Genomic DNA, 13,581 nt, shown 5'->3' with positions numbered 1-13,581 from the left:
TAGGAAGCGCGCTCCAATACAAAACCAAAACCGAATACTACAACTGTCCGAACACCATGGCACATCCCAATACAGGGGTGCCGCACACCCCTTATGTTTCACTGATGAGGTGCTGGATCACGAATTCCCAAAGGGATTCAAACCAGTGAACATAGAGGCGTACGACGGGACCACATACCCTGGAGTCTGGATAGAGGACTTCATCCTCCATATTCATATGGCTCGTGGAGACGATCTCCATGCCATTAAATACTTTCCCCTCAAGCTTAAAGGGCTAGCTTGGCACTGGCTGAAAAGCCTCCCCAAAAACTCAATTGGAAGTTGGGAGGAGCTCGAGGACGCTTTTCGGGCTAATTTTCAAGGGACTTATGTCCGACCTCCGGATGCAGACGATTTAAGTCATATAATCCAACAGTCCGAAGAGTCCGCCCGAAAGCTTTGAAACAGGTTCCTCACCAAGAAGAACAAAATCGTCGACTGTCCGGACGCCGAAGCCTTAGCAGCTTTCAAACACAGCGTCCGAGACGAATGGCTCGCCAGACACCTCGGCCAAGAAAAACTGAGAACAATGGCAGCCCTAACAAGCCTCATGACCCGCTTTTGTGCGGGTGAGGACAGCTGGTTGGCCCGTAGCAGCACCAGCGACCCAAGCACATTCGAAGTCAGGGATGGCAATGGTAAACCACGACGCAACAAAAACAAGCGTCGAAATAAAGAAGGTGGCCCAGATAACACGGCGGTAAACGCCGGATTCAGGGGCTCCCGACCAGGTCAGTGGAAAAAGCCTTTCAAAGGCAGCAGAGAAGGACAATCTGGCCTAAACAAAATTCTTGACAAACTCTGTCAGATTCACGGCACCCCAGACAAACCTGCAAATCATACCCACAGAGAATGTTGGGTCTTCAAGCAGGTCGTTAAGCTAAACGCCGAACACAAAGGGGAAGAGACACCAAGCGAAGACGAGGATGAACCTCGCCAGCAAAGCGCCGGAGGACAGAAAAAGTTCCCACCAGAGGTTAAAACAGTAAACATGATCCATGTGACAAAGAGGAGAAGCAAGCATGCACTCCGAGGCACACGCGCCATAGAGCCCGTCACCCCTAGGTTCAACCCCTGGTTGGCCTGCCCGATCACTTTTGATCGTAGGGATCACACGACAAATATCCGGCACGAAGGACTGGCGGCCTTGGTGTTAGACCCAATAATAAACGGGTACCATTTCACACGAGTCCTGATGGACGGCGGCAGTGATCTAAATCTGATATATCAGGACACAGTCCGCAAAATGGGGATAGACCCGACACAAATAAGCCACAGTAATACTCCCTTCAAGGGAGTAATACCAGGCCAAGAGGCCCGCTGTATGGGCTCTCTACTACTAGAGGTGGTATTCGGTTCTCCCAATAACTTCCAAAGCGAAAGGTTAACTTTTCACATTGCTCCATTTCGAAGTGATTATCAAGCACTACTCGGAAGGGCAGCTTTCGCTCGTTTTAACGCAATACCGCATTATGCTTTTCTCAAGCTCAAAATGCCCGGTCCACGTGGAATCATCTCAGTTAGCGGAAATACCGAACGTTTTTTACGTACAGAAGAGGATGCGGCGGCTCTAACAGTCGCAAACTAGACGGCCTCACGAACCAGAAAAAATGGCAGGTCGTCAAGACCACGGACACAGTTAGACGAGTCCGGCGTTCCATCACATATACATGAGATGGGTTTGATGATCAAACCCTCATAAACGATACCAGGGGCTTCCCGCGTGTAATCAGGGCCAGCCCGGCTCAACTTGACTTCTCCTGAATTTTGATAATTCATTGATAATAACCAATTCTTTTTTTTTGGCATCGCAACTTTCACCTAAGTTCTTTCCTTTTATAGATGACAATCGTGCTACACCCGTCCAGGACACGGCACAACGGAGATACAGGTGCAGACGTGCAGCAGGGACCCGCCCAAAGGTTTCTTTTTAGATTAAGACCCCGCGTAAACCTTTTTTACTGTCTCTTGTTGCTCACATCCTCCAGATACTCCACACAACCGAGAAGGATGCTGGCATTATTGGCATGTGGCCATGCCAGGATTTTGCACGTACCTGGACACATGGGGTTTCTTATTAAGGGCATTGTTTAGCCCGATATATGTTATAAAGACCGAACACCTTAGGGAGTGTTCGGCGTTGCGAGTTTGGCCCTATATGCATCAACTCCGAATCATGTCTTTGGTCAAATGTTGGGTTTGCCTGGCTCCCACGTTTTGGTACCTTACGTTCCGTTATATCGGCTAAGTTAGCACTGGGAGAACTACTACGATTATGCCCTGGTTCATCCGGATGAGCACCTCAGTAGAGAAAGGTGAAAACTGACTGTCATGATATAGTGAGAGACTGGTCAACCACTCGATGACTCATCGGAATCTTCGGGATTCCTCCGCATTAACGAAGGGCCATTTCCCGGTCATGTACGTACGCGCCCCGTATTCGGATGAGCGCAGAAGTAATAGCCCCACTGTCAAACTCCTATGGCTAAGTGAAAGTGTTAAAGCAATATAGTCCGATTGCCTCGTTCGCTGCGCTATCACCTCCTTAACGGACCAAGACATTAGATCAAGTGTGGATATGCATTTTTTGTGAACACCCCCACATTATATGCGTGGGGGCGGAAGCCGACGACTGCAAACTTTCAGGTTATATACATATATACATAAACGGCCGCACAGGAGGCATCATAGTACTTTCGGGCAAAAGTTTAAATACAGCCTTGATAATTCGATAAAACATTGTTTTTACAATGGGAATAAATGTCACTAGAACATAATATTCTTCAAGCACTGAGCCTCTATCGAACGAGCGCCTTCAAGAACTTCTTCAAAGTAGTGCTCGGAAGCCACTAGGCCTACGGCCGAACCCTGTGTCGCAACAGTGGTGGCTTCCATCTCTGCCCAGTATGTCTTGACACGGGCAAAGGCCATCCACGCACCCTCTATGCACGCCGATCTCTTGACAGCATCGATGCGTGGCACAGCACCAAGGAATTGTTGCACTAAACTAAAGTAGCTATTCGGCCTTGGCCCTCCCGACCATAGGTGATCCACAACGGACCTCATGGAAAGTCCGGACAACCTATGGAGCTCAGCCCACTCGGCCATTCGCTCATTCAACAGCAGCGGACAGACTGGAGCATGAAACTGTGACCAGAACAGTTTTTCCACTTCGCGATCTTTCTGATCATTGAAGTACTCTTCCGCATTAGCAGCACTTGCAGCCAAATCCATGTAGGCATCCGTAGAACTCCATAGCCGGTCCAGAGGTGCATACTCTGGATCTCCGAACTTAGTCCGTAGAAAGAAGGGCTTCCTAGACATGATATCTGCAGCTTGATTCAGCTCCTCCTTCGTCGCTCTAATTTTGGAGCGGGCTTCCTTGGCAGCCACCAGGGCCTTCTCCAGGTCCGTCGCCTTTGCCCGGTTTTCTTCTTCAAGAAGCTGGTAACGGTCAGCAGCATCTTTTAACTCTACATCCATCTTGGCTATTTTTTCCTTACTCTCGCAATGCACGGCTTGTTTGGCCCTTAACTCTTCGGCCGCCTTTAGAGCGGCCGCATTGCTACTCCTTGCTTGCTCCTTTGCTCGGGCAAGCTCCGCCCGAAGGGTCTCCACGATGGCAGCTCCATCTACAGTCACAACATATTAAAGATACTGGCATGATGCTCCTCTTACTATGTGTTGATCACCGGAAAAATCACTTACCCTGTGCCTCGTCAAGCTGCTTGTTGACAAGCACGATGTCGGCATCTGCCGCATTTAGTTGCCGCTTTAGCTCGGCAAACCCATTAGTCCGGCTAGTCACCGGAGCTTCAGCCACCTGCACATCAAGGCGGTCTGGTTATTACCTGGGACTATGATCCTCTGTTTGCCGCCGTTTTCGACGACAACCAGAGTCTCAGGGGCTACTATTTGCATAGGGCACACCTAACTTATGCGGTATTATCAAAAACATACACTATTTTACATACCTCGAAGCCTTTCAGCGGACTCATAAAAACCGCTTTCAGCGGATGAAATCCTTTCAATTACCATACCCATTAGCGTACGATGCGCTTCCGAGACGGCCGCTTGCCCCACAAGATCCTTCAGCGCGTCTGACCGCATACTGTTCGGACCCTTGCTGTCGCTCTCCTTAGGAGCCAGATACTGGGGATCCCGGGTAGCCAAAGGGTTATCCTCTGGCCTTAGTGGATCCGGAGATACCCTTTGCGATGACACTTCAAGGTCGCCCGCTTCATGAGGCGGGGAGTCGGGGGGAGGCGTTTCGCTCTCCATCATCTCCGGAAGAAGATCCCCCGAAGATGAACTCTGTCGAGACGGGCTATGATCCGGACTACAATTTATAAGCACTGGTTATTGTCTTTGGAAGTAAGGTAGGATATTTCCACTATTAAGTACTTTTTGACTACTTATAGCTCGGTGGAGGGCTGATCCCCGCGCGGACATTGTGCGGCAAGAATACCCTCCGAGGCAGGACCCTCTGATGAAGATTTCTTCTCCCGTTTGGAAACCTTAGTTTCCGGATCTTCAGAGGTAGTCCTCTTCCTTCCCCCGGGAGCGAGGATGTCAGATTCTTCCCTTTGGTTGTCCTCCCTCACGAAGGCGCTCATCTCCCCGGCTGGAATGAGTAGCGAGTGAGGCCCGCTTTCGCCTTCTCTATTCCCCCCTGTTGGGGAACGTAGCATAAATTCAAAATTTTCCTATGTGTCACCAAGATCTATCTATGGAGTCATCTAGCAAAGAGGGAGGAGTGGATCTACATACCCTTGTAGATCGCGCGCGGAAGCATTCAAGAGAACGGGGTTGATGGAGTCGTACTCGTCGTGATCCAAATCACCGATGATCCTAGCGCCGAACGGATGGCACCTCCGCGTTCAACACACGTACGGAGCAGCGATGTCTCCTCCTTCTTGATCCAGCAAGGGGGGAGGAGAGGTTGATGGAGATCCAGCAGCACGACGGCGTGGTGGTGGAAGTAGCAGGATTCCAACAGGGCTTCGCCAAGCGCTGCGGGAGGAGGGAGATGTGTAAAGGGAGGGAGAGGGAGGCGCCAGGGCTTAGGTGCGGCTGCCCTCCCTTCCCCCCACTATATATAGGGCCAAGGGAGAGGGGGGGCGTAGCCTTGGCCCTTCCTCCAACGAAGGGTGCGGCCAGGGAGGAGTCCATCCTCCCCAAGGCACCTAGGAGGTGCCTTGCCCCTTTAGGACTCTTTCTTTCCCTTATCTCTTGGTGCATGGGCCTCTTAGGGCTGGTGCCCTTGGCCCATATAGGCCAAGGCGCACACCCCTACAGCCCATGTGGCCCCCCGGGGCAGGTGGACCCCCTTGGTGGACCCCCGGACCCCTTTCGGCACTCCCGGTACAATACCGATAATGCACGAAACTTTTCCGGCGACCAAAACAAGACTTCCCATATATAAATCTTTACCTCCGGACCATTCCGGAACTCCTCGTGACATCCGGGATCTCATCTGGGACTCCGAACAACTTTTGGGTTACCACATACTAATATCTCTATAACCCTAGTGTCACCGAACCTTAAGTGTGTAGACCCTACGGGTTCGGGAGACATGCAGACATGACCGAGATGACTCTCCGGTCAATAACCAACAGCGGGATCTGGATACCCATGTTGGCTCCCACATGTTCCACGATGATCTCATCGGATGAACCACGATGTCAAGGACTTAATCAATCCCGTATACAATTCCCTTTGTCTAGCGGTACGATACTTGCCCGAGATTCGATCGTCGGTATCCCGATACCTTGTTCAATCTCGTTACCGGAAAGTCTCTTTACTCGTTTCGTAACACATCATCCCGTGATCAACTCCTTGATCACATTGTGCACATTATGATGATGTCCTACCGAGTGGGCCCAGAGATACCTCTCCGTCATACGGAGTGACAAATCCCAGTCTCGATTCGTGCCAACCCAACAGATACTTTCGGGGATACCCGTAGTGTACCTTTATAGCCACCCAGTTACGTTGTGACGTTTGGCACACCCAAAGCACTCCTACGGTATCCGGGAGTTGCACAATCTCATGGTCTAAGGAAATGATACTTGACATTAGAAAAGCTTTAGCATACGAACTACATGATCTTGTGCTAGGCTTAGGATTGGGTCTTGTCCATCACATCATTCTTCTAATGATGTGATCCCGTTATCAATGACATCCAATGTCCATGGCCAGGAAACCGTAACCATCTATTGATCAACGAGCTAGTCAACTAGAGGCTTACTAGGGACATGGTGTTGTCTATGTATCCACACATGGTATCTGAGTTTCCTATTAATACAATTCTAGCATGGATAATAAACGATTATCATGAACAAGGAAATATAATAATAACTAATTTATTATTGCCTCTAGGGCATATTTCCAACAGTCTCCCACTTGCACTAGAGTCAATAATCCAGTTCACATCGATATGTGATTAAACACTCAAGGTCACATCCCCATGTGACTAACACAGAGTTTACTAGAGTCAATAATCTAGTTCACTTCATGTGATTAACACGATGAGTTCTGGGTTTTGCAGTTTATGCTTGTGAGAGATGTTATAGTCAACGGGTCTGAATCTTTCAGATCCGTATGTACTTCGCAAATCTCTATGTCATCTTGTAGATGCAGCTACTACGCTATATTTGGAGCCATTTCAAATAACTGTTCTACTTGGAGCTATTCTAAATTGTTGCTCCATTATACGTATCCGGTATCTCTACTCAGAGCTATCCGGATAGGTGTTAAGCTTGCATCGACGTAACTCTTTACGTCGAACTCTTTATCACCTCCATAACCGAGAAACATATCCTTATTCCTCTAAGGATAATTTAGACCGCTATCTGGTGATCTACTCCTAGATTACCTTTGTACCCTCTTGCTAGATATGTGGCAAGGCACACATCAGGTGCGGTACTCAGCATGGCATACCGTATAGAGCCTATGACAAAAGCATAGGAGACGACCTTCGTCCTTCCTCTTTCTTCTGCCGTGGTCAAGCTTTAAGTCTTAACTTCATACCTTACAACTCAGGCAAGAACTCCTTCTTTGACTGATCCATCTTGAACACCTTCAAGATCATGTCAAGGTATGTGCTCATTTGAAAGTACCATTAAGCGTTTTGATCTATCCTTATATATCTTGATGCTCAATGTTCAAGTAGCTTAATCCAGGCTTTCCATTGAAAAACACTTTCCAAATAACCCTATATGCTTTCTAGAAATTCTACGTCATTTCTGATCAACAATATGTCAACAACATATATTCATCAGAAATTCTATAGTGCTCCCACTCACTTCTTTGGAAATACAAGTTTCTCATAAACTTTGTATACACCCAAAATCTTTGATCATCTATCAAAGCATACATTCCAACTCCGAGATGCTTACTCCAGTCCTTAGAAGGATTGCTGGAGCTTTGCATACTTATTAGCATCTTTCAGGATTGACAAAACCTTCCGGTTGTATCACATACAACCTTTCCTCAAAAATCGTCGAGGAAACAATGGTTTTTGGCATCCTATCTGCAAGATTTCATAAATAATGCAGTAATTGCTAATATAATTCCAACAGACTTTTAGCATCGCTACGTGTGAGAAAGTCTCATCGTAGTCAACTCCTTGAACTTGTTGGGAAACATCTTAATGACAAGTCGAGCTTTCTTTAATGGTGACATTTACCATCATTGTCCGTCTTCCTTTTAAAATCCATATGTACCTAACAGCCTTACGACCGTCAAGTTGTTCTCCCAAAGTCTACACTTTGTTTTCATATATGGATCATCTCTCGGATTATATGGCCTCGAGCCATTTTGGAATCCAGGCCCACCATCGCTTCTCCATAGCTCGTAGGTTCATTGTTGTCTAGCAACATGACTTCCAAGACAAGATTACGTACCACTCTGAAGTAGTACGCATCCTTGTCATCCTACGAGGTTTGGTAGTGACTCAATCTGAAGTTTCATGATCACTATCATAAGCTTCCACTTCAATTGGTGCAGGTGCCACAGGAACAACTCCTGTGCCCTGCCACACACTAGTTGAAGAGACGGTTCAATAACCTCATCAAGTCTCCACCATCCTCCCACTCAATTCTTTCGAGAGAAACTTTTCCTCGAGAAAGGACCCGATTCTAGAAACAATCCCTTATTGCTTTCGGATCTGAGACAGGAGGTATACCCAACTGTTTTGGGTGTCCTATGAAGATGCATTTATCCGCTTTGGGTTCGAGCTTATCAGCCTGAAACTTTTTCACATAAGCGTCGCAGCCCCAAACTTCTAAGAAATGACAGCTTAGGTTTCTCTAAACCATAGTTCATCTGGTGTCATCTCATCGGAATTACGTGGTGCCCTATTTAAAGTGAATGTGGTTGTCTTTAATGCCTAACCCATAAACTATCGTGGTAATTCGATAAGAGACATCATGGTATGCATCATATCCAATAGGGTGCAGTTATGATGTTCGAACACACCATCACACTATGGTGTTCCAGGCTGTATTAGTTGTGAAACAATTTTCACAATGTCTTAATTCTGTGCCAAACTCGTAATTCAGATATTCATCTCTATGATCATATCATAGATATTTTATCCTCTTGTCACGGCGATCTTTCAACTTCACCCTGAAATTACTTGAACCTTTCAATAATTCAGACTCGTGATTTATCAAGTAAATATACTCAACATCTACTCAAATCATCTGTGAAGTAAGAACATAACGATATCCACTACATGCCTCAGCACTCATTGGATTGCACACATCAAAATGTATTACTTCCAACAAGTTGCTTTCTAGTTCCATTTTACTGAAAACGAGGCTTTCAGTCATCTTGCCCATGTGGTATGATTTGCATGTCTAAAGTGATTCAAAATCAAGTGAGTCCAAACGGTCCATTTGCATGGAGTTTCTTCATGCATATACACCAATAGACATGGTTCGCATGTCTCAAACCTTTCAAAACAAGTGAGTCCAAAGATCCATCAACATGGAGCCTCTTCATGCGTTTTATACCGATATGACTTAAGTGGCAGTGCCACAAGTAGGTGGTACTATCATTACTATCTTATATCTTTTGGCATGAACATGTGTATCACTATGATCGAGATTCAATGAACCATTCATTTTAGGTGCAAGACCATTGAAGGTATTATTCAAATAAACAGAGTAACCGTTATTCTCCTTAAATGAATAACCGTATCGCGATAGACATAATCCAATCATGTCTATGCTCAATGCCAACACCAAATAACAATTATTTAGGTTTTAATACCAATCTCGATGGTAGAGGGAGCGTACAATATTTGATCAACATTGGAAATACTTCCAACACATATCGTCATCTCACCTTTAGCTAGTCTCCGTTTATTCCGTAGCTTTTATTTCGAGTTACTAACACTTAGCAACCGAACCAGTATCTAATACCCTGGTGCTACTAGGAGTACTAGTAAAGTACACATTAACATAATACATCCAATATACTTCTATCGACCTTGCCAGCCTTCTTATGTACCAAGTATCTAGGGTAATTCTGCTCCAGTGGCTGTTCCCTTTATTACAGAAGCACTTAGCCTCAGGTTTGGGTTCAACCTTGGGTTTCTTCACTAGAGCAGCAGCTGATTTGCCGTTTCATGAAGCATCCCTTTTTTGCCCTTGCCCTTCTTGAAACTAGTGGTTTCACCAACCATCAACAATTGATGCTCCTTCTTGATCTCTACTATTGTGGTGTCAAACATCGCGAATATCTCAAGGATCATCATATATGTCCCTGATATATTATAGTTCATCATGAAGCTCAAGCAGCTTGGTGGTAATGACTTCAGAGAACCATCACTATTTCATCTGGAAGATCAACTCCCACTCGATTCAAGCGATTGTTGTACTCAGACAATCTGAGCACAAGTTCAACAATTGAGCTTTTCTCCCTTAGTTTGCAGGCTAAGAAAATCGTCGGAGGTCTTATACCTCTTGACGTGGGCACGAGCCTGAAATCCCAATTTCAGCCCTCGAAACATCTCATATGTTTCGCGACGTTTCAAAACGTCTTTGGTGGCCTCAACTCTCCGTTTAACTGAACTATCACGTAGTTATCCAATGTGTATGTCCAGATGCGCAACATCCTAGACAACGTTCGAGAGTTCAGCACTGAGCGTGCATTAAGGACAATAAGCTTCTATGAAGCAATGAGGACAAACCTCAGTTTACGGACCTAGTCCGCATAAGTTAGCTACTATATCAACTTTCAACTAAATTTTCTCTAGGCATATCTAAACAGTAGAACGAAGCGCGAGCTACAACATAATTGGCGAAGACCTTTTGACTATGTTCAGGATAATTAAGTTCATCTTGTGAACTCCCACTCAGATAGACATCCCTCTAGTCTCTAAGTGATACATGATCCGAGTCAACTAGGCCGTGTCCGATCATCACGTGAGACGGACTAGTCATCATCGGTGAACATCTTCATGTTGATCGTATCTACCATACGACTCATGTCGACCTTTCAGTCTCCTTGGTTCCGAGGCCATGTCTGTACATGCTAGGCTCGTCAAGTCAACCTAAGTGTATTCGCGTGTGTAAATCTGTCTTACACCCGTTGTATGTGAACGTTAGAATCTAACACCTGATCATCGTGGTGCTTTCGAAACAACGAACTGTAGCAACGATGCAACAGTTAGGGGGAACACTTTCTTGAAATTATTATGAGGGATCATCTTATTTACTACCGTCGTTCTAAGAAATAAGATGTATAAACATGATAAACATCACATGCAATCAAATAGTGACATGATATGGCCAATATCATTTTGCTCCTTTTGATCTCCATCTTCGGGGCTCCATGATCATCATCGTCACCGGCATGACACCATGATCTCCATCATCATGATCTCCATCATCGTGTCTTCATGAAGTTGTCTCGCCAACTATTTACTTCTACTACTACAGCTAACGGTTAGCAATAAAGTAAAGTAATTAACATGCGTTTATGTTGACACGCAGGTCATAAATAAATTAAGACAACTCCTATGGCTCCTGCCGGTTGTCATACTCATCGACATGCAAGTCGTGATTCCTATTACAAGAACATGATCAATCTCATACATCACATATATCATTCATCACCCTTTGGCCATATCACATCACATAGCATACCTGCTGCAAAAACAAGTTAGACGTCCTCTAATTGTTGTTTGCATGTTTTACGTGGCTGCTTATGGGTTTCTAGCAAGAACGTTTCTTACCTACGCAAAACAACACAACCAGATAATGCCATTGCTATTTACCCTTCATAAGGACCCTTCATCGAAATCCGATCGACTAAAGTGGGAGAGACAGACACCCGCTAGCCACCTTATGCAACTAGTGCATGTCAGTCGGTGGAACCAGTCTCACGTAAGAGTACGTGTAAGGTCGGTCCGGGCGCTCATCCCACAATGCCACCGAATCAAGATTGGACTAGTAACGGTAAGCATATTGAACAAAATCAACGCCCACAACTACTTTGTGTTCTACTCGTGCATAGAAACTACGCATAGACCTAGCTCATGATGCCACTGTTGGGGAACGTAGCATAAATTCAAAATTTTCCTACGTGTCACCAAGATCTATCTATGGAGTCATCTAGCAACGAGGGAGGAGTGGATCTATATACCCTGTACGATTGCGCACTGGAAGGCGTTCAAGAAACGGGGTTGATGGAGTCGTACTCGTCGTGATCCAAATCAACCGATGATCCTAGCGCCGAACGGATGGCACCTCCGCGTTCAACACACGTACAGAGCAGCGATGTCTCCCTCCTTCTTGATCTAGCAAGGGGGGAGGAGAGGTTGATGAGATCCAGCAAGCACGACGGCATGGTGGTGGAAGTAGTGGGATTCCAACAGGGCTTCGCCAAGCGCTGCGGGAGGAGGGAGATGTGTCATGGGAGGGAGAGGGAGGCGCCAGGGCTTAGGTGCGGCTGCCCTCCCTTCCCCCCACTATATATAGGGCCAAGGGAGAGGGGGGGGGGGCGCCCTGCCCTTCCTCCAAGGAAGGGTGCGGCCAGGGAGGAGTCCATCCCCCAAGGCACCTAGGAGGTGCCTTGCCCTTTAGGACTTCTTTCTTTCCCTTATCTCTTGGCGCATGGGCCTCTTGGGGCTGGTGCCCTTGGCCCATATAGGCCAAGGCACACACCCCTACAGCCCATGTGGCCCCCGAGGGCAGGTGGACCCCCTTGGTGGACCCCCGGACCCCTTTCGGCACTCCCGGTACAATACCGATAATGCGCGAAACTTTTCCGGCGACCAAAACAAGACTTCCCATATATAAATCTTTACCTCCGACCATTCCGGAACTCCTCGTGACGGATCCGGGATCTCATCTGGGACTCCGAACAACTTTCGAGTTACTGCATACTAATATCTCTATAACCCTTGCGTCACCGAACCTTAAGTGTGTAGACACCTACGGGTTCGGGAGACATGCAGACATGACCGAGATGACTCTCCGGTCAATAACCAACAGCGGGATCTGGATACCCATGTTGGCTCCCACATGTTCCACGATGATCTCATCAGATGAACCACGATGTCAAGGACTTAATCAATCCCGTATACAATTCCCTTTGTCTAGGGTACGATAACTTGCCTGAGATTCGATCGTCGGTATCCCGATACCTTGTTCAATATCGTTACCGGCAAGTCTCTTTACTCGTTTCCGTAACACATCATCCCGTGATCAACTGCTTGATCACATTGTGCACATTATGATGATGTCCTTACCGAGTGGGCCCAGAGATACCTCTCCGTTTACACGGAGTGACAAATCCCAGTCTCGATTCGTGCCAACCCAACAGAAACTTTCGGAGATACCTGTAGTGTACCTTTATAGCCACCCAGTTACGTTGTGACGTTTGGCACACCCAAAGCACTCCTACGGTATCCGGGAGTTGCACAATCTCATGGTCTAAGGAAATGATACTTGACATTAGAAAAGCTTTAGCATACGAACTACATGATCTTGTGCTAGGCTTAGGATTGGGTCTTGTCCATCACATCATTCTTCTAATGATGTGATCCCGTTATCAATGACATCCAATGTCCATGGCCAGGAAACCGTAACCATCTATTGATCAACGAGCTAGTCAACTAGAGGCTTACTAGGGACATGGTGTTGTCTATGTATCCACACATGTATCTGAGTTTCCTATCAATACAATTCTAGCATGGATAATAAACGATTATCATGAACAAGGAAATATAATAATAACTAATTTATTATTGCCTCTAGGGCATATTTCCAACACCCCATCATCTTCCTTTGAGGGCATTGGATAAGGCGCCGGCTCGAGCATCTTGTCCAGTACCGGATTGTCCAAGCCCTCAGGAAGGGGGGCCGAACACCTGATCATCATCGCCTTTGTTATCCAGTCCTGGTCAAAGAGCGGCTCTTTAGAATGATGCCATGATAAATAAAAGGACATCATGTTCGGCATGGGATTACTTATTTGGGCAGTGGGGCGGTTGTAGCTCAGGCCCACGTCCTCGGTGGTGTCCGG

The sequence above is a fragment of the Triticum urartu genome, chromosome 1 (genome assembly GCF_003073215.2).
Source record: "Triticum urartu cultivar G1812 chromosome 1, Tu2.1, whole genome shotgun sequence".
Lineage (NCBI taxonomy): Eukaryota > Viridiplantae > Streptophyta > Magnoliopsida > Poales > Poaceae > Triticum > Triticum urartu.
Note: the sequence above shows the minus strand (reverse complement) of the source record.